The 19830-nt window shown below is 41.1% G+C and overlaps 1 protein-coding gene and 1 long non-coding RNA gene across 3 annotated transcripts in view; one reads left to right on the forward strand and one right to left on the reverse strand.

Annotated features, from left to right (window-relative positions):
- Window positions 1-11441, forward strand: part of LOC137321095 (uncharacterized) — a 63300-nt gene extending 51859 nt beyond the window's left edge. For both annotated transcript variants that reach the window (XR_010962708.1, XR_010962709.1), the window contains exon 6: window positions 9830-11441. This is a non-coding gene — a long non-coding RNA (uncharacterized lncRNA). The remainder of the gene's footprint in view (window positions 1-9829) is intronic.
- glis3 (GLIS family zinc finger 3) overlaps window positions 1-19830 on the reverse strand; it is a 554300-nt gene that overhangs the window by 264081 nt on the left and 270389 nt on the right. The gene's annotated exons all lie outside the window — the stretch shown is intronic.

Below are 19830 nucleotides of genomic sequence, written 5' to 3' on the forward strand. Positions count from 1 at the left end.
CATGGAATAGAGAAAATGAAAGCTTAATGCATTTGCCTGAAATTGCTCTCTCTGCCCTTTATTTCAAATGATTCCGCTAAACTGGCAGATAGAGGAATTTCAATTTGTATGCTGGCAATTTCAAAGCCCAAAGTTTTTCTTTCTAATTCAATTGTAACACTTTATATGAAATTGTCATGTTAAAAATAAAAATATTGGGAGCTTCCCGATGGATCAGTTGATTAAGGCAGTGCAATTCTGCGCCATTAAGGTCTTATGTTTGATCTCAGGTAGTTGATCCCAGTTGGCCTCTGTCCTAGGTCGGGGAGGAGAAAATTGGCTAAGAATGCTGTTACGAAGTACTTTCCAATGACCCCTGTAAAAATGCATGTTTGTGAACATCAGGTGAGGAGGTACTGGGTTGGCTGTGATGCCTCTGCAGTTAGATAGCCTGTCAACAATCGCTGTTTCAGGTTCACACACAAAGAAAAGTAAACCGTAACCAAGCATAGAGTTAACACCTCAAGGAGAAGAGAAGCGGAGGGAAGAAAATTGGTGGAAAGAGGAGGGTAAAAATGAAATATTTGTGGGTAATCCTATGATACCGTGAGAAAGGTGTATCTTGTGGTCACGGATTGGAGTCTTAGCACCTAATGCTCAAGAACATGACAAATGCCATGTATAATAAAAGGCCATCTGACCCATCAAGACTCATCTCCCTGGTATCCTAACTCTCCCATTACAACATTCAACTGCATTTTGAAAGCTGCTGATGCTTTTGTCACTACTACTCCACCTGGTACATAATTCAAAACATTTATCACTCTACGAGTAAAGAAGTTTTCACAATTATTTTAAATTTACTTTTGACCAATTTAAATTCATGTTCTTTTGCCCTATTGTTCTAACTTAATTTGAAGTAATACTCTGGGTTTATCTTGTCTAGACCATTTAATATTTTAATTCAAGGACCGAAAGCCGATAAATCCCCAGGGCCTGGTAATCTGCATCCCAGAACGCTAAAAGAGGTAGCCATGGAAATAGTGGATGCATTAGTTGTCATCTTCCAAAATTCTATAGATTATGGAACAGTTCCTGCAGATTGGAGGGTGGCAAATGTAACGCCACTATTTAAAAAAGGAGGGAGAGAGAAAACAGGGAACTACAGTCCGGTTAGCCTAACATCAGTAGTAGGGAAAATGCTAGAGTCCATTATAAAGGATGTGATAACAGGACACTTAAAAAACTCCAGAAGGTTTGTCAAACATGATTTCCCTTTCATAATTCCATGTTGACTTTGTCTAATCCCGTTGATATTTTTGAGGATGTAACTGGTAGAGTAGATAAGGGAGAACCAATGGATGTGGTTTATTTGGATTTTCAGAAGGCCTTTGATAAAGTCCCACATAAGAGGTTAGTGTGCAAAATTAAAGCTCATGGGATTGGTGGTAATATATTGGCATGGATTGAAAATTGGTTAACAGACAGGAAACAGAGAGTAGGAATAGATGGGTCTTTTTTGGGGTGGCAGGCGGTGACTAATGATCAGTGCTTGGGCCCCAGTTATTCATGATATAAATCAATGATTTGGATTAGGAAACCAAATGTAATATTTCTATATTTGCTGACGACACAAAACTAGATGGGATCGTGAGTTGTGAGGAGGATGCAAAGAGGCTTCAAGACGATTTAGACAAGTCAAGTGAGTGGGCAAATACATGGCAGATGCAGTATAATGTGGATAAATGTGAAGTTATCCACTTCGGAAGGAAAAACAGAAAGGCAGAGAATTATTTAAATGGTGATAGATTGGGAAATGTTGCTGTACAAAGGGATCTGGTGTCCTTGTACACCAGTCGCTGAAAGCAAATATGCAAGTGCAGCAAGCAGTTAGGAAGGCAAATGGTATGTTGGCCTTCATTGCAAGAGGATTTGAGTACAGGAGCAAGGATGTCTTACTGCAGTTATACAGGGCCTTGGTGAGACCACATCTGGAGTATTGTGTGCAGTTTTGGTCTCCTTACCTAAGAAAGGATATACTTGCCATAGAGGGAGTGCAGCGAAGGTTCACCAGACTAATTCCTGGGATGGCAGGACTTTCAAATGAGGAAAGATTGGGTCGACTCGGCCTGTATTCACTCGAGTTTAGAAGAATGAGAAGGAATCTCATTGAAACATATAAAATTCAGACTGGATGCAGGGAGGATGTTTCCCCTGGCTGGGGGTGGGGGCGGGGGGGGTCCAGAATGAGGGGTCACAGTCTCAGGATATGGGGTAGGACATTTAGGACTGAGATGAGGAGAAATTTCTTCACTCAGAGGGTGGTGAACCTGTGGAATTCTCTACCACAGAAGGCTGTGGAGGCCAAGTCACAGAATATATTTAAGAAGGAGCGAGATAGATTTCTGACACAAAAGGCATCAAGGGGTATGGGGAGAGAGCGGGAATATGGTATTGAGATAGAGGATCAGCCATGATCATATTGAATGGTGGAGCAGGCTCAAAGGGCCGAATAGCCTACTCCTGCTCCTATTTTCTATGTTTCTATGTTTATATTTCTCAATGAGGTCCCAACTTAGCAGCCTTCTTTCGAGACCAGAGGTTCCCAAACTTTTTTTGCTGAGCTCCACTTCAGAGATTCATGCTCCACCTTTCTAAGAAACAATACTTTTGCATGGAACAACAGGATTTTATTTTCTCGACTAACATAACAAATTGCTTAAGACAAAAAGCAACATAGATAGCACAGTATCAGTGGTATGCAACTGAATAAACTTGAATATAAAAAACACTTGATAACTCACCCTCATCTCAGTGAGTAGAATGAACCTGTTTGTTAGCACACAATTTGCGGAATTTGATTGATTTCAGAGAATTTCAACCACAAATTAGTCTCTACATTCAAGCAGCTTCTATACTTGTTTTTCATGTAAATAACCAAAAAAAAAATCCCAATTCACAGAAATACATTGAGGCAAAGTGAGCAAGTATTTGGAACAACCCAGGGAGCTTTTTTTGAATTGAGAGTCAGAACTGATCAAGAGGCATTACTTCAAAATTGTCTCTCGGATCAGAGTCACCAGCACAATTGAACAAATTCTCTTAGAGACTCACGCCAATCTTGGCCTTTGCTCAAAGTCCTCTGAAAATGGATTTCGAATCCAGGTGAAATTCTGCAATTCATTTGCCTCTCTTTCAGGAAAATATTCGCTGAACTTTGTGCAAAGCTGAGACAAATGCACCAGAATTACATCTTTTAACTTCTAGGGTCGACATTTCATAGTCCATAATGACAGTAGTCAATGTCAAAAACATAGTTACATTGTCTTGCAGCACATAGCAAAAGTCTTTTGGCAAAGCTCTGTACGTGCCTGATGAAAATGTTACAGTTCTTACTTTGCAAAGAAAGATTAAACTTCGTTGAGCCTGCCAAATATGTCGGCCAAATAGCCTAGTAAAACCTGGAGGCTCTGGTCGAGGAAATAATATTGAAGTGGTGATTCAGAGTTGATCAAAAACATGCAGCTCTCCTCTGAGTTTTCAGATTCTTGCCAAAGCTTTACCACGAAGACAGCTATCGAACTTCAGTATGAAGCCGAACTTGCCGGTGCAACAATCCCACCTCTCCATACTGCACTAAGAAGAGGTGTGAGTTCAGTGGTCAAGCTTTTATGTTTGTAAACAATTTTACAACACCAAGTTATAGTCCAGCAATTTTATTTTAAATTCACAAGCTTTCGGAGATTTTCTCCTTCCTCAGGCAAATGATTTGCCTGAGGAAGGAGAAAATCTCCGAAAGCTTGTGAATTTAAAATAAAATTGCTGGACTATAACTTGGTGTTGTAAAATTGTTTACAATTGTCAACCCCAGTCCATCACCGGCATCTCCACATCAAGCTTTTATGTGGTTCACAACCTTGACCGCAGCAGTCAGTACAGAAGACAGCTTTTTTGGTATTGCTTTTGTGACTAGCGCCTCTTTGTGTATAGAACAGTGGCACCTTACACAACATGATGCAACAGCTTTCACCCACGTCGCAAGTCCACTACTGCGTCCAGTCGTGGCTTTTGCCCAATCCGTGCAAATCTCAACAACAACAACTAGCTTGACACAACGATTCCACTTGATGTTTTTATCTGTCACGTTTCTTCACATTTATCAAATGCCAGACATCAAACTCACGCCAGTTATATAGCGCACGGGAGCTAGCGGCACTGGGGTGTTTGGAACACATCAATTTGAAATGGCAGATCAGTGCAGATATCAACTCAGGCAAGGATCATGCAGACTGGTAGAAAATTATAATATTGTGAAAAGACACTGCTTACCTGCCGGGTGCCTGCAGCTGCCACTAATGCAGCCTCTAACCACCCTCCTATGTTACGATGGTTGGGTAGCAATCAAAAGTCAGAACTGCTTTAAATTTTAAAGAAACTGAGCAAGTTTAAGTTTAAATTCAAAGAAAAAATACACAGTGATGTAGCCTCGTAGAGGGTGACCCATTCATTGTTTACTTATGATGCATCATTTGTTCTTGCCCATTGTGCAATAATTTATATCTTTCTGTACTAAGTTTAATTTTCCAATTGTCTGCCCTGTTCCATAACCAATCTAAATCCTTCTGTAAATCTTTTACTACATCTTCTGTCTCAATTATTCTTTCTCACCAGCAAATTTGACAAGCTTACATTTGGTTTTGATATCCAGGTCATTAATGCAGATTAGAACCAAGAGGGGCAAGATTTTCCACTTTAATGGAAAGCTGACATAAAGACGGTGTGGTGGATTTTGAGATTGCCTGACCTCTCTGCCACTGACTCTGGCAAATATTCCAGAGTCCTTGTGGAAGGAGCTCAATTATCTATTACTTTACAGTATGGTCAGCATGAGTTGTGAGAATGGATTGGACTTTTTTAAATCCATGGTTGAGGTATGAAAAAAACAAGTAACAATCCAGATTCTTTTATTTCCCAATTCCTATAAATCCAAAAAGACGACTTGAAGGTTGCAATAATCCCTGGAACGTTTTAACATTCGAGAATGTCGCTCCGAGGTCAGGACAGTGAAAGAAGACTGAAATTGACTCAGAAATTTGGAATGTCCTAATTAAATTGGGATGGAATGGGTGGAATCTTTTCATGGTGCACTTTCTGTTAACATTTTTAATCTGATTAGTCTTGGTTCTTTGAGCAGCACTTTATCCCACTTCCCCATTTCCTTTGTTGAAGGTGTTGACTCCATGGGGTTGATTTTGAATGCTCTCGCCTGGTGTTAACGAGATGGAAACGGCCTCAAAATGGGGTCGGTAGCCTTAACGCCCTGTTAACACCAGTGATGTGGCCGGCTCCATTTTAATAGGGGCCTACTGCCGGGTGTTCATAGCGCCTGCCTGATTCAGCCGACAGGCTCCTTTTAATATGGAAATCGGGGTCTCATGACGTAAAAAGGGCCCCGATTGCTATTTTAGGTAGGAACTGGTCGGAGCCTGCGCGATGCAGACTTTGATCAGTTCCATGGGCGAGGGAAGAGAAGAGAAAGTAAGTCTTGAATTATTTTTGTGGGCCCCCAAGGAGCAGGAGTTCACCTCCAGGGTCCACAAAATAATCTGGGTCCCTGCCACCCTGGGACCCCAACACTCTGCGATTGCAATTACGACCCCCCTTCAACTTAACTTGCCCGATTTTCAGGCCTCAATCTGATGAGCTGCATCAGGATGTCTGCTTGGTGCAATGCAGCTCATCTGGCGAATTTAAATGAGGCCGGAGCCTCAAAATCACAGGGGCCACATTATCGCCAGAATGGGCAGCCCACCAGTGCACACGGACTGCAGCGGTTCAAGAAGGCAGCTTACCACCACCTTCTCAAGGACAATTAGGGATGGGCAATAAATGCTGGCCTTGCCAGCGACGCCCACATCCCATGAACGAATAAAAAAAATTTCACAGAATCGATCAATCTCAGATTTAAAATGAACAATTGAGCTAGCATCAACTGTTGTTTGAGAAAGAGAGTTCCAAACTTTTACCACCCTTTGCGTGTAGAAGTGTTTCCTAACTTCACTCCTGAAAGTCCTGGTTCTAAATTTTAGGCTCTGTCCCCTAGTCCTAGACTTCCCAACCAATGGAAATAGTTTCATTCTATATACCCTATCAGTTCCCCTTAATATCTTGAAAATTCAATCAAATCACCCCTTAATTTTGTAAATTGCAGGGAATACAACCCTAGTTTGTGTAATCTCTCCTCGTAATTTATCCCTTGGAGTCCAAGTATCATTCTAGTAAATCTACGCTGCACTTCCTCCAAGGCCAATATATCCTTCCTAAGGTGCGGTGCCCAGAACTGAACACAGTAATCCAGGTGTGGTCTAACCAGGGCTTTGTATAGCTATAGCATAACTTCTACCCCCTTGCATTCTAGTCCTCTAGATATAAAGACCAGCATTCCATCAATAATAAAAACAGAAAATGCTGGAGAAGCTCAGCAAGTCAGGCAGCATCTGCGGAGAAAGAAACAGAGTTAACGTTTCAGGTCTAAGACCTTTCATCAGAACTGGTACTTGTTAAAAGAGTTAAAGTTTTTAAGCAAGTACAGAGTCAGGGAAAGGGGGTGGGGGAGAGAGGGGAGGGGAGGAAAGAACGAAAGGGAAGGTCTGTGATAGGGTAGAGGGCAAGAGTGATTAAATGACAAAAGGGATGATGGTGCAAGACAAGTAAGGTGGTAATGGGACAGGTTAAGAAACAAAAGATTGGTGAGGAGTAGCTGTAAATGGCAGCAGCAGAACCATTACCAGCACTTGCTGTCCAAAAAAATGGGAGCAGTGGTTATGACCTGAAGTTATTGAAATCAATGTTGAGTCTGAAAGGTTGTAAAGTGCCTAAACGAAAGATGAGGTGCTGTTCCATTAGTCTTTTTGATTATTTTCTGTACCTATTCATGACATTTTAATGATCTATGTACATGGACCCCTAAGTCTCTTTAGACCTCCACTGTTTTAAGTTTTTCACCATTTAGAAAGTACTCTGATCTATCCTTTTTAGGTCCAAAGTGGATGACCTCACACTCGCCTACACCGAAATCCATTTGCCACAGTTTTGCCCATTCACTTAATCTATTAATATCTCTCTAATTTTATGGTTCCATCTACACTGCTTACAATGCTGCCTATCTTTGTGTGATCGACAAACTTGGATGTGTGTCTCTTTATCTTGTCATCTAAGTGGTTAATAAATACAGTGAATAGTTGAGGCCCCTGTGGAACACCACTAGTCACATCCTGCCAATTTGAGTACCTGCCCATTATCCCTACTCTCTACTGCTGCCGCTCAGCCAAATTCCTAACCAGGTAAATCATTTGCCCTCAATTCCATGAGCTTCAACTTTACCTAATAGTCTCTTATGAGGGACTTTATCGAATGCTTTCTGGAAGTCCATATGAACAACATCCATAGATATTTCCCTGTCAACTACTTTAGTCACCTCTTCAAAATATTCAATCAGGTTCGTCAGGCATGACCTACTCTTTACAAATCCATGCTGGCTTTCTCTGATCATCTGAAAATTTTCAAGGTGTGCAGTCACTCTATCCTTAATTATAGACTCTAGTAATTTCCCAACAACAGATGTTAGGCTAACTGCTCTATAATTCCCTGGTTTCTCTCTCTCACCTTTCTTAAATAGCAGAGTGACAGCTGCAATTTTCCAATCTAAAAGGAACAATTCCTGAATCGAGACAACTTTGGAAGATTGTAGTTAGGGCATCTGCAATGTTCTCATCTATTTCCTTTAAAATCCTGGGCTGGAAACCATCTGGTGCTGGGGATTTGTCACTCTTTAGTGTCATTATTTTCTTCATTACTGTTAATTTGCTTATGTTAATTATGGTGAGTCCCCTTCCCTGATTCAAAATTAGTTTCCTTGGGGTGTCCAGCCTGCTATCCTCTTCCTCTACTGTAAATACTGATACAAAGTAATTATTTAACATGTCTGCCATTTCCTTATTTTCATTTGCAATATCACCAATATCACCATATTAGGGGCCCACATTGCTCATGACCACCCTTTCTTTCCTAATATAATTTTAATTTTTTTTGTGTTGATTCTGATCTCTTGCAAGTTTCTTTTCAAACTCACTTTTTCGTTCTTACTATTTGTTTTGTCAACCTTTGCTGTTCTTTGTATTCCTCCCAGTCGCAGGATCTGTGCTATTTTTTGCATTTTTGTATGCATTTTCTTTTAGTTTTTTGTTGTCTCTTTTGTCGTCCGTGGCTGTTTTTTTTTGGCAAGTGGAGCTTTTGCCCCTTAGGGGTATAAACTGGTTCTGTATCACGTTAAATTCTTTTTTGAACACCTCCCATTGATCTTCTGTCATTTTACCCATTAACAGATTTACCCAGTTTACTGTGGGCAGTCTCTGTCTCATCCCACTGAAGTTGGCCTTACCTAAATTTAGAATCTTAGTAGCTGATTCGGGTTTCTCCCTTTCAAACACAATGTTGAACTTGACCATATTATGATCGCTATTAGATAAATGTTCACGCACGGCTAGGCTGTTAACTAAATTTGGCTCATTATTCATTATTAAATCTAATATGGCCTGCCCCCTTGTTGGTTTTAGGACATATTGTTGGTCCTGGAACCAACATTGGGAAACCTGAAGGGTTAATTCTGAATTCTCGGAAAGCAGCTCTGTGAGAAAGCAAAGTCACAGAGACATCTCACAGACAGTTCACCAAATGGCTGAGAGAAGGAACACTGTCGCTACAAGCATCACAATACTATCTTATAACTACCCTAAAGGGCTAAATGGATTGGTCGCTTTGTTTGTAAACTAGTTAAGCAACTCGCAGAGATGACCCTTACCAAGGCATTGAAGTACTAGCTTATGATTCTAGTTAGATTTAACAAAATATGCTATGTTAAGAACATAAGAAATAGGAGCAGGAGTAGGCCATATGGCCCCTCAAGCCTTCTCTGCCATGGCTGATCATTTAAGTCAACTCCACTTTCCTGCCCTATCCCCATATCCCTTGATTCCCTTAGTGTCCAAAAATCTATCAATCTCAATCTTGAATATGCGCTAAGAGGTGAGAACAGGTCAGGAAATTCTGGTCTCTTCAAAACATGCAGAAGTTAACTATCTATAATTTCTGACAAATCCCTATCTAAATTGATTGTCACATTGGAAGGGACACACATAACCCAATTAATCCTTTCCTCAACATCGAGGCTTGTCAGTGAAATTTAAGATAGAAAAATGTCACCCTTAGTGTCCCCTCAGCAGGCAGTTTAAATCCTTCTGTAAATCTTTTGATATGTTCTCTGTCTCTGTTATTCTCTCGTAAACAAATTTGGCAAGTTTACATTTACTTGATTTTGATATCCAGCTCATTAATATAGATTAGCTGGGCAAGATTTTTCACTTTAAACGAACATAAAGATGGTATGGTGGATTTCGAGACAGGCCAACTTCCCCGCCACTGGCCCAGGCAAATATTCCAGGATCAACGTTATTATCGTAATTTTGTTGGGCTCCTGGTTGGATTGCCACCTCAGGGGGAAAATTAAAAATGCGAAAAATTACAGAATGAGGGAGAATGCTTCTCTGCTTGACCCAAATCCACTCAAAATTGGGCAGAATGGGAATGGAAAATCTTGCTCGATGAAATGGAGCTGAATATATTTAGATGATAAGACATTAGACAACTCTGGGTTTGGACCCTGCAACTTTCTGATCAGGAGGCAAGTAGTCTGATGGTTGCAATATTAAACTGCTTCCCTCAGCAATCCACGACCAAAAATATTTAAATATTAATTTTTTCTTTGTTCTTCTCTATTTTCCTCCTTGGTCAGGTGAACAGTAAGTTGGATTACATGTTGAAAAGTTTAGCCATTTCTCTCTCAGAAAAGCTTGCTGAGTCGGATAATTGAATGGATGTGCCACAATCTGCAACGGGTCTAATTACATCTGAAACTGTAGTTTCCACTGAATTATCAGCGACTCAGGGATCTGGACACGCAGCAATATTTATTGAAATTGCTCTGATTGTGGCTGTGTTTGACATCATCAGCTCCGCAAGCAGCTCTGCTCATGGCTGGCAGGTCATAGGGAAAGGTTGGAATCAACCATTAAGGCAGATTGATGGTCACCTGGATCATCCACTGAACACCATAGACTAACGTTTGCAACATAGAAGCCAGGATGCTGGATTTCAAGTCAGCAACTTGACCATGATATTGGGAGAATCAAGATCACAAAATTTGACATGGCCCACTAATGCTACCACAAGGTATTACAAAGAGCACAATGTGCAATCACATTCCCTCTCTGACTATTTCTCCACATGCATATAGAAGTAAATGGATCTGGGAGCTTTCTGAAACAGCACAGCAGTCAACTCAAGCATATAAGTATACAATGGAATAATATGTGTGGGAAATCATAGCTATGAATCCATGTCCTACCTCTGCAGTATTATCACCAGGTTTATTCAGCACATTGATACCTATATGCTATATAAGAAAAAAAATTGCACTTAAACCAATGTACATTAATTTTGTATAATATACTTTTGTGCAACACTCTTAATTCATCACCTCAAATTAGTCCCAACAGCAGTGTCAGAACTGTAACCACCATTGCTTTACAATAGATCAAAAAGTTTTTTCCTGACACAATCCAAATTTGAAAGGATTGAATCTATAATTGTACTGCTGGGTGTTTTCAGCATTCACTTGCCTGCAGGCAAAAAATTCACTCGCTCTGCATTATGCTTCCTTAAAATCCTAGGGAGAACACAGTAATCAGCAATACAGTGAATTGGATTTGTTGTTCCTTAATTGTTTGAAATTGATTCTAATAACCAGAAAATTCATAAACTCCTCTATAGTGTTTTTTTAAATAGCTGTTATGTCTTTATGTGGTAAACAAAGGCTTCACTGTAAGCATGGAGAAATGAAATTGGTATTAAGTTATTTATTTGCTCAGTCTTCATGAATTACTTTCCCCTGTATTCGTAGAAAATGTTCTAAACATATTTTATCAAGATGTTATTTTGCCTCAAATGCATACATTTTACTGGAAAACAGTAGGTGGGAAGTATGAGTTAGTTGTACAAATATAATGGAAAATATGAAATTCAAGTATGTTTTTAATAAATCAGTTACTTTAATTTGAAGTGGTGTATGGAACTAATTACATTTTTTCAACAGTTTTCCATGGTAGCAACATTGACTTAAACTATTAGATATACTTAATTTGGGGGTTTATTACTGAAGCATTTTTTCAAAGTCAAAAGCAATGGTAAGTCAAGGGCTCAATCCTCACATTCATATGGTTAGCTCACATTTTTTAATGTTATAATTAATTAGATTTTGTAAGATGAAATTTTTATGGCTTCTGATTCAGAAATCTGGTGTGATTAAGTGGTGGTTGAAGTCATGCCCAGTTGCAATAAAGGTTACTGTTCCAAATTATTTTGATGGAATATGGTCTGCTTCCTCAAACAATCTGTTATGACAGATGTCACGTTGATGATCAAGTACTGTGGCAATCTGTGTCTTTATTTCTATGAGCAACCGTCCTTGACCTACAATATCCCCAATCAATTTGAATTTATTTTTTCTGTTGTTAAGGGAAAGACTCCCCATTTTTGCAGTATTGTGTCTATGTTCCTTTCTTGGGTTATGCACCATCCCCACCTGAATGATCTACTTCTGGGGATCCACTCGATCTCCCTGCAGGCAAGTGGCATAATTGAAATTGGGAACTTGGTGTATGGGGGAATGGTGGGTACAAACTACCACTGACCATTCTGTGGCACAGTACTTGGGTTCTAGCATGCTTCATCATCACGCTGCCCAACTTAGTTTTATTTTTAAAAACAGACTGAAATAATGGCTTAGTAAATGTAGCATGACTGGGGCCATAGTATGAGCATGTAGAAGAATATTAGTCTTATATTTGAAAATAAGTCAAATTATAATATTTTTTAGTATAGAAAAACACCATAAAATATTAACCAATTGGTAACCATTTTAAATAGATTTTAAATATTCCAAGTAAGGGAAGCCTGTATACTGAGGTAACCTTTAAAGCAAAACTGATAGTTGTAGCTCATGGTTGTAAAACCCAGGATTTCATGCAAATTTAAGACGAGTACGAGATTATAAGAAGACTAAATTTACAAAGTGGATGACTTGGGTGAGCTTGATTGGGTAGGGATAATAGCAGCACTGATGCAAAATCGAATATTTTGAACTCTATCCTTGTGCAGAGGAGGGTTATTCGGTTGTTACCCAGTCTAAGGGCTTAGTTACAGCCCAAGGTTTTCCTCTTTTTTTGCTTCTCCTAGTAGATTGTGTGACTGTGGGTGGGGTGGGAGGGGGTGCAATGGGTATGATGGTGTGTATACATTACACCATGCCAAGACAGAACAGGCGTTATGGACCAACTGGTCTTTTCCTGTATATTCGCAATAATAGTATAACTAAGATCAGTAACTCAGCACATGGACACATGTGGGTTCAACTATGTCTTCTATATGGAAGTGTTATGCTCCACCAATCCACCCAATCATTTATTTTCAAAAATATTTATTTATCTGCTTCTAAATGACTCCTCATGCACTGTTCTCCAACTGACAGAGCTGGATGAAAGACCTATGCCATTTTCAGTCTTGGAGGAATCACCTTAATGAATTGATCCTCTGGTTTTCTCTTCCTCTGTTTCTGGACACACAAGCTCTATTTCCATCCTCTACCTGCTGACATAGGCATAATCAGGGGAACTCATTGTATGGGCAAATATTGGCATAAAAGTCACATTAAAGCATCATTGCTATGCACCATTTAGCTGCCTATGAAGAAGTGACTATTTTGATCAATGTGACTGAAAGGACACATTACACATAGATAGTTCTGTACTGTTTCTCACAGCTTTGTGTGTTTTTCTTATGCTTCTGTTTTGATCGTTGGCTGCTAGGATCAATATGATTCATAGAACAGAGTTGGGAAAATCTCATCTATGCTTCTCCCACTTTGGTCTTTATTGAAATCAATCTCTGCTCCATGGCAGTTGCTACTGAACAAACTTATGTGGCCTTGGAGAAGATCCATGGTCTCAGATTAGTGTAGATTTTCCCCCTTTAATAGCTGCACCATAAATGGTGCTTGTCCAATTAAAGCAGGAAAGGTGTAATTTTCTAAAAAATAATTTATCATTTTCTATGCTATACATTATTTATTTATTTTATAATAATACAGCTTCCAAAAAGCAATAAAAACTAGTGTTCTAATTCTGTAACTAAAATAACTTTTCTTGTGGACACGGTACAAGGAAGATCCTTGAAATGCTATAGCCAAGAAATTACTGTTGACAACAATGGAACAAATGCTCAATATATTCGTATGGCACTCCTCAGACCGCTATTTGTAACATAAGTTATTGATGCCCTTATTTTAAATGGGTCTTTGCTAAAATAGCAAACAAAAGAGTGTGAAACAAATGCATTAAGTGTTTTCCCACTAATATCGCCAACTGTGACAAATATGTTTGATATAGGCAGTGCTGTGTCCTATGTACAGTGTTGGCATTTAATGAAAATAATGATCCAGCTATCGACATTTTCACATAAGGACAATGCTATTATTAGCACAAAATGAATTATGCTGTACACACCACCCGCAACTTTTATCTGTCTGGCTCAGTTTGTTATTGTCCTAAGGCTTCACCCTCTCCTCTGCTCTATGGCAATTTGTTTCTTCAGGCTGGGAGTCACAGTTCCCAGTTTATTATTTGCCATCAAGGATTTGAAGGCAATTACCATGGAAGGAAAAATCTTGGCAAACATAGATCTCAAGAATGCTGTCTTTCACCTGTCTATATGGATGAACTTTGAATAAACTGGATTAGAGACTTGAGACTTGAGTTAGAACAGTTATTCATTTTAGAGAAATTGGCTATCTATTTTATAAATGCGGGTAAAGCCTATTGACCTGGAAATTGCTCATAAAATAACGGTGATGCTAACAGGGCTCACCGTTATTTCAGAGTAAATGGAAGAGCAAGTTCTGGCAAGCGCACATGCGCAGTCAAACACGGAAAACCAGAAATTGCTCTACCATTTGCCCTGTTCGTCCGAAAGTTGCGTGGGAAGAACATCTCACTGGTGAAATGAATGGGCCAGTGCGTAGTTGCTGCAGTGCCCAGCTGGAAACGAACTAATCTACACAGAACAAGCTGAAAAGGCTATCATTCAAGAAGGTGGAACGACCTCTAACTCAGGTAAGGCTCTGCGTGGAAGAGATGAAGATGTGCGGACCCTCTTTAAAATAGGAGCATCTACAAAGGGCATTTTCAGGCGTATCATGAAATGGGCTGTAGACAGTTTATCTTCTGAAATGTACTCTTCTCAAAGATTAAAATAAAAAGGAAGGAATTTAATAGGTAGCAGGCCAATGGGGAGTTATGACTCCTGCTAAAAAACAGATTTGTGTGTGTTTTATTTAGGATGGCAAAACAGCAAGCTGCAACTAGAGATAACTTTAAAAGATAGCTCTCAAATTTGACCCTTGTAGTTGCTGTGAGGACAGCAAAACTTGTGGAAATTGTACTGGGATATCAACGGGCAAGAAACAAATTTTCCACAACCTAATACATGCTCTAGCAATCCTTAGGCACAATAACAATAACTCACCATTAAAAAAGTGGAACAATATTTATCTAGATCGGAAAATTGGGATAATTTTCATTTGACCAAAAAAACTGTTTTGAAACTTAACCTCGCAATACTGACTGTGCTTTGTTTCGTAAATTATTATTTGATATATTAACAACGCTTACATCACAATCCTTAATTCTTCAGTACAGAGATCAGCACGAATCAGTATCATGGAGCAATCTACCCATTCAGTCTGTTTTAACACAAAATGGTACAAAGAAACACGCTGCGACCAGTAAAATCACTCATGAACTTCACAGCATATATTGCGAAAAATGAAAGAAAGCATGGGAGTGATTTCAAGCCTGTAACACATTTTAGGGGATTCAGGTGAAGGTTATAACCATTTGAGTTCTGCTCTTACAGATTAAGGCAATGTCTGAACCCTTCAGTGAGATTATTGCCTTAGAATCACTTCCAGACATTGACCAATTTCTATATAATTAAGAAATATATTAGATCCAATTGAGTTGCCACAGATTTACATTATTTATATTCCTGTAACTCTTCAACAAATTTGTTAATCAAAGCAGGGGCTTGGCATTTGCAAGCCTCAAAAAATCGAAGCTATGAAAATTAGTTTGCGAACGTAGGAGTTTCAAACTCCAGCTTACGTCATTGTGTACTTTTTTGTTGCATTTTGCTTGAAATTTCTGATGCACTGTATCACAAAGAAGTTATGCATTACTATTTAGCACCATCTCTGTAACACACTATTAATGGCCTTGCCTCTGGGGGAAGAGTGAAATATTGTTTGGAAACCACAAATCAACCTGTTACCAATTAGAAAAACTGACAGAATCTATGTAACACAGGTGTACTAGATTTATTCAAGATGCCCTAATTTGGCACCACTTGAGAATGAGTAACAATACACTGCAGGTACTGTTGCATAAATTTAATATAAAGGATAAACGTCATCTAATGAGGTAAGTCTCAATTTTATTAGGTGTGGTAGAACAAAGTTAACTCGCCAGCTGAAGAAAAACTAACTAGTAATAGTAACATCTGGCTCAATTTCCAGAACCTATATTTCCACTCATACTATAAATTCAGCAAATTTATACAAGTGCCTCTTCATTTATTTTTAACTGGTGAGTTATACCTGCAACTATGGCTTTTGAAAGAAGACTGTCACACAAATAGTTTAGGAACTACTCACTGTACATTGCACCTGAACTACACAGAAGCTCATGATTTTTCCCTCAGTTATTGCAAGTGCTCATTTCAGAGCACAAATGTGTACATGAGCTTCTGATGTGAAAATACGTGGACAAATCCAAACCTTGCCTTGTCTGTTAAGTGTCCATTACTAAGCTGATTTCAATATATGAAGGCTGCGTAGTCTGGCTATAGCAGTGGTAACTAAACTCAATTGCTCTCAAAACAGAATACATCCTCAGCAGGTAAATGTACATCCTTCAAATTATTATTTGTTAAAAAAAAATCTAAATTTATTTTTACTTAGTTGTTTTCTTAGGAACAGGAGTAGGCCATTCAGCCCTTTGAGTCTGTTCCACCATTTTGTTAGATCATGCCTGATCTGTACCTGAACTCTACTTGCCTTTGCTTCATATCCTTTGATACCCTTATCTGACATAAATTTATCGATCTCAGTCTTGAAAATTTCAAATTACCCAGTATTCACAGCCTTTTGGGGGAGAGAGTTCCATATTTCCATTACATTTTGTGTAAAAAAAATACTTCTTGACTTTACTCCGAAATGGCCTCGCTCTAATTTTAAGAATATGCCCCCCTGTACTGGATTCCCCCACCAGAGGAAATAGTTTCTCTGTATCTACCCTACTGAATACCTTTACCATTTTGAACACCCCTATGAGATCAACCCTAAACCTTCTAAACACAAGAGAATACAAACCAAGTTTATGCAACCTGCCTCATAATTTAACCCTATGAGCCCTATCATTCTGGTGAATCTGCACTGTACCCCCCTCCAAGGCCAACATACCTTTCCTGAGGTGCAGTGCCCAAAACTGAATGCAATACTCTAGATGAGGTCTGACCAAGGCTTTGTACAAGTGAAGCATAACTTCCTCACTTTTGTATTCCAACACCTTGAGATAAAGGCCAAAAAACCACTAGCCTTTTTGATTACATTTTGTACGTATGCACTAGGTTTTGGTGATTTGTGTACATGGACATCTAAATCCCTTTCCTCCTCCACAGCGCCTAGTCTCTCCCCATTAAGAAAATATCAGGATTTGTCTTTCTCAGATCCAAAGTGACCTCACATTTCCCCACATTGAACTCCATGTGCCAGAGTTTTGCCCACTTACTTAGTATGTCTATGTCTCTTTGTAACTTCTTACTCCCATCCACACAACATACTATGCCTCCTAACTAATTGACAGCTGCAAACTTGGATATCCAACTCTCTGTTCCTTCAGGCAAGTCATTAATATATGTGAAAAGCTAGGACCCCAGTATCAATTCCTGGGGAACACCACTTGTCATATCCTGCCAATCAGAGAATGTTTCATTTATCCCTAGTATCTATCTCCTACCTCCCAAACAATTACCAACCCATGTCACAAAGTTACCTCCAAATTCAGTGCGCTTTAATTTTTTCTAATAATCTCTTCTGCGGAACATTATCAAATGCCTTCTGAAAGTCCATATAGACAACATACATGGTCACTCCCCTATCCACCATGTCAGTGATCTCAAATGGACAATGTTTTATGCTTCCACTTTACACTCACCTGCTCTTGCACTCTGCTATTCAGTCTGGGCTGCTCAATTCATATTAAGCTGAATACTCAAGTGCTTGCTCTATGTGTCTTATGTCAGGAATATTGACCCTATTCCCATCCCACGGTTACCAGTCCTCTGCAACATAATTCCTCCACATTTTCCTTCGTCAGATGCAGTAGAAAAATTGGTGAATAGATTTCTTGACAAAATCATGTTGCCAATTCACTCTGATTTGTTCTATCCACCAACCGTGCAGCTCTCTTGCAGACACCTAATATAGTCAACCTTTCCTGCTTCCTCTGACTTTTCCTTACCAACTCGCTTGTTTGAAAAGTGGACAGTAGATGCTCCTATAAATCATATCAACTTTGACCTTATAGATCATCGACCAAGATTCAACTGGTCACATCATAGTTGGGTACTTCTCAACCACTTTCAAACTGGTTAGAGACAATGGGCTCGATTTTAGCACCCGCTGTCGGGTGCGTTCTCGGCGGGGGGGCCCCGAAAATCGCGAAATCCAGGAGCGGGACTGGATCGCGCCTCGATCCCGCCCACTTCCGGGTTCCCCGCTGACGCGCCGGCGTGCGCGCGCAGCCCCCGCTGGTGGGAATCCCGCAGGCAATTAAAGCCAGCGGGATGCCACTTGACAATATTTAGTTTGGTATTTCAGGTCATTAACTGACCTGATTAAGGGACTGTGTGTGATTTTTGATCAACATGGGACTGTTTCCCACACTGGGGGAAACACTCCCAGCTCGAATGGATGTGTTGCAGCTGTCAGCCTGTGGCAGCTGCAAAGGTCCATTTGACAGGTTGTGGGGGGGGGGGGGGGGGGAGACCCTCACCCATTGCAGGAGGCCGCTCTGTCACTTGGGACAAAGTTTGGCCTCCACCACCCTCCTCCTGACAGTCAAAGTCACCAACCTGCGCACTTACCCCGGGGTCCAGAGACATGTACCTACCTTGCAGACCCCCTCAGATGTACATCTTGCGGATGGGGGCCGCCGTAGCTGCAGTCATGACCTCCTCGGAGGGCGAACAGTATCACCAGCCTCACCAGGCTCGCCATCCACGCCGTCCACCTCTGACACGTGGAGCTCCACAACAGAGTGCTGTGACACATCCACCTGTACAGCAGGAGGGAGGGCTACCGCAGAGAGAGATGCGTCGCAGAGGGCACTACCCTCGCCACACGTTCCACAGACCGAGGCTCAGCCTCCTGTACCTCTCTGAGCAGCAGTGCACACGGAGGCTCAGAGTCACTCGACATGTAGCCGTGGACATCTGCAGCCTCTTTCATGCCGAGCTGCTCCTGGCTGGCCCGTGCACCATCTTCTTACCTGTCGCTGTCAAAGTCACCACTGCCCTCCCGAACTTCTCCTCCACAGCCTTCCAGGGTGCAACCAGGGACATCACCGATGTCTCTCAGTCGTCTGCGCAGAAGAGCCCTGCAAATACACCTACACCCACTCTGCAGTGACACAATGGGTGGCATCAGTGGTAGGTCCTCATAGTGATACCCAGGAGCGGGCATTATTGCACAACCCAGACAGGATTCGCGAAGACATGGCAGTAGTGGTGCCAATATAATGTGTGATGTGAGTTGTTCTGAAATTCAATATAAGTAACAACCATGACAAACCCTCAGACACCCTTGTACATCCCCTTCATGCTCACGACACGTTTGCCTTACGCTGCCTACTGCACATATGTGATGCATGCCCTGTGGCTGCAGCACAGGTGGTGGCAGGTTGAGTGAGGCTGGCCGTGAGAGCCTCACTCAACCTGCCTCTATCCCATACTCACGAGAGGGTGAGTATGGGATACAGCCATGAGATTGTATGAGGATTGGGTTGCGTGGTAGTGGCGGGGTGAGTACTGGCGAGGTGAGTAGGTGCAGGTAAGATGAGGATGGGGTTTGAGTGGGTATGAGGGGTGATGTGACAGAGTAGTGTTGGCAGTGCCGAAGGAGATGTGGGGTGGGGGCAGTGATGTGGCAGACGGAGTGTAGGGGAAAGAGTAAGTGTACTCACTTTGGCTGACCTACTGAGGTCATTGGACCGCCTCCTGCACTGTGTGCAGGTGGGCGATATGTTGGTGGCGCAGGTGACCCCCATCTGCCACCTCGAGCCAGGCCTTCCTGGTGGCGGAAGCGGGTCGCTTCCTCCCGCCCGCCGGGTGGAAGATCTCTGTCCTCCCCCTCCTCCTCACCCCATGTATTGATACCTGGGGTGAGGCATCATTAAACTGGGAACAGCCTTCCCCCTGGGCTGCTCCATGCAGTCATCTTTGCTATTGGTTGCAGCATCTGTCAGTGGAGGATTGCCCCTTTAAATAGAGCGCCTCCAGCTGACAGATCTTACTGCGCATGCGCAACCCGCCCGACGCGCAGATCAGCAGCGGGGAACCCGGAGG

The sequence above is a fragment of the Heptranchias perlo genome, chromosome 4, assembly GCF_035084215.1.
Source record: "Heptranchias perlo isolate sHepPer1 chromosome 4, sHepPer1.hap1, whole genome shotgun sequence".
Classification (NCBI taxonomy): Eukaryota; Metazoa; Chordata; class Chondrichthyes; order Hexanchiformes; family Hexanchidae; genus Heptranchias; species Heptranchias perlo.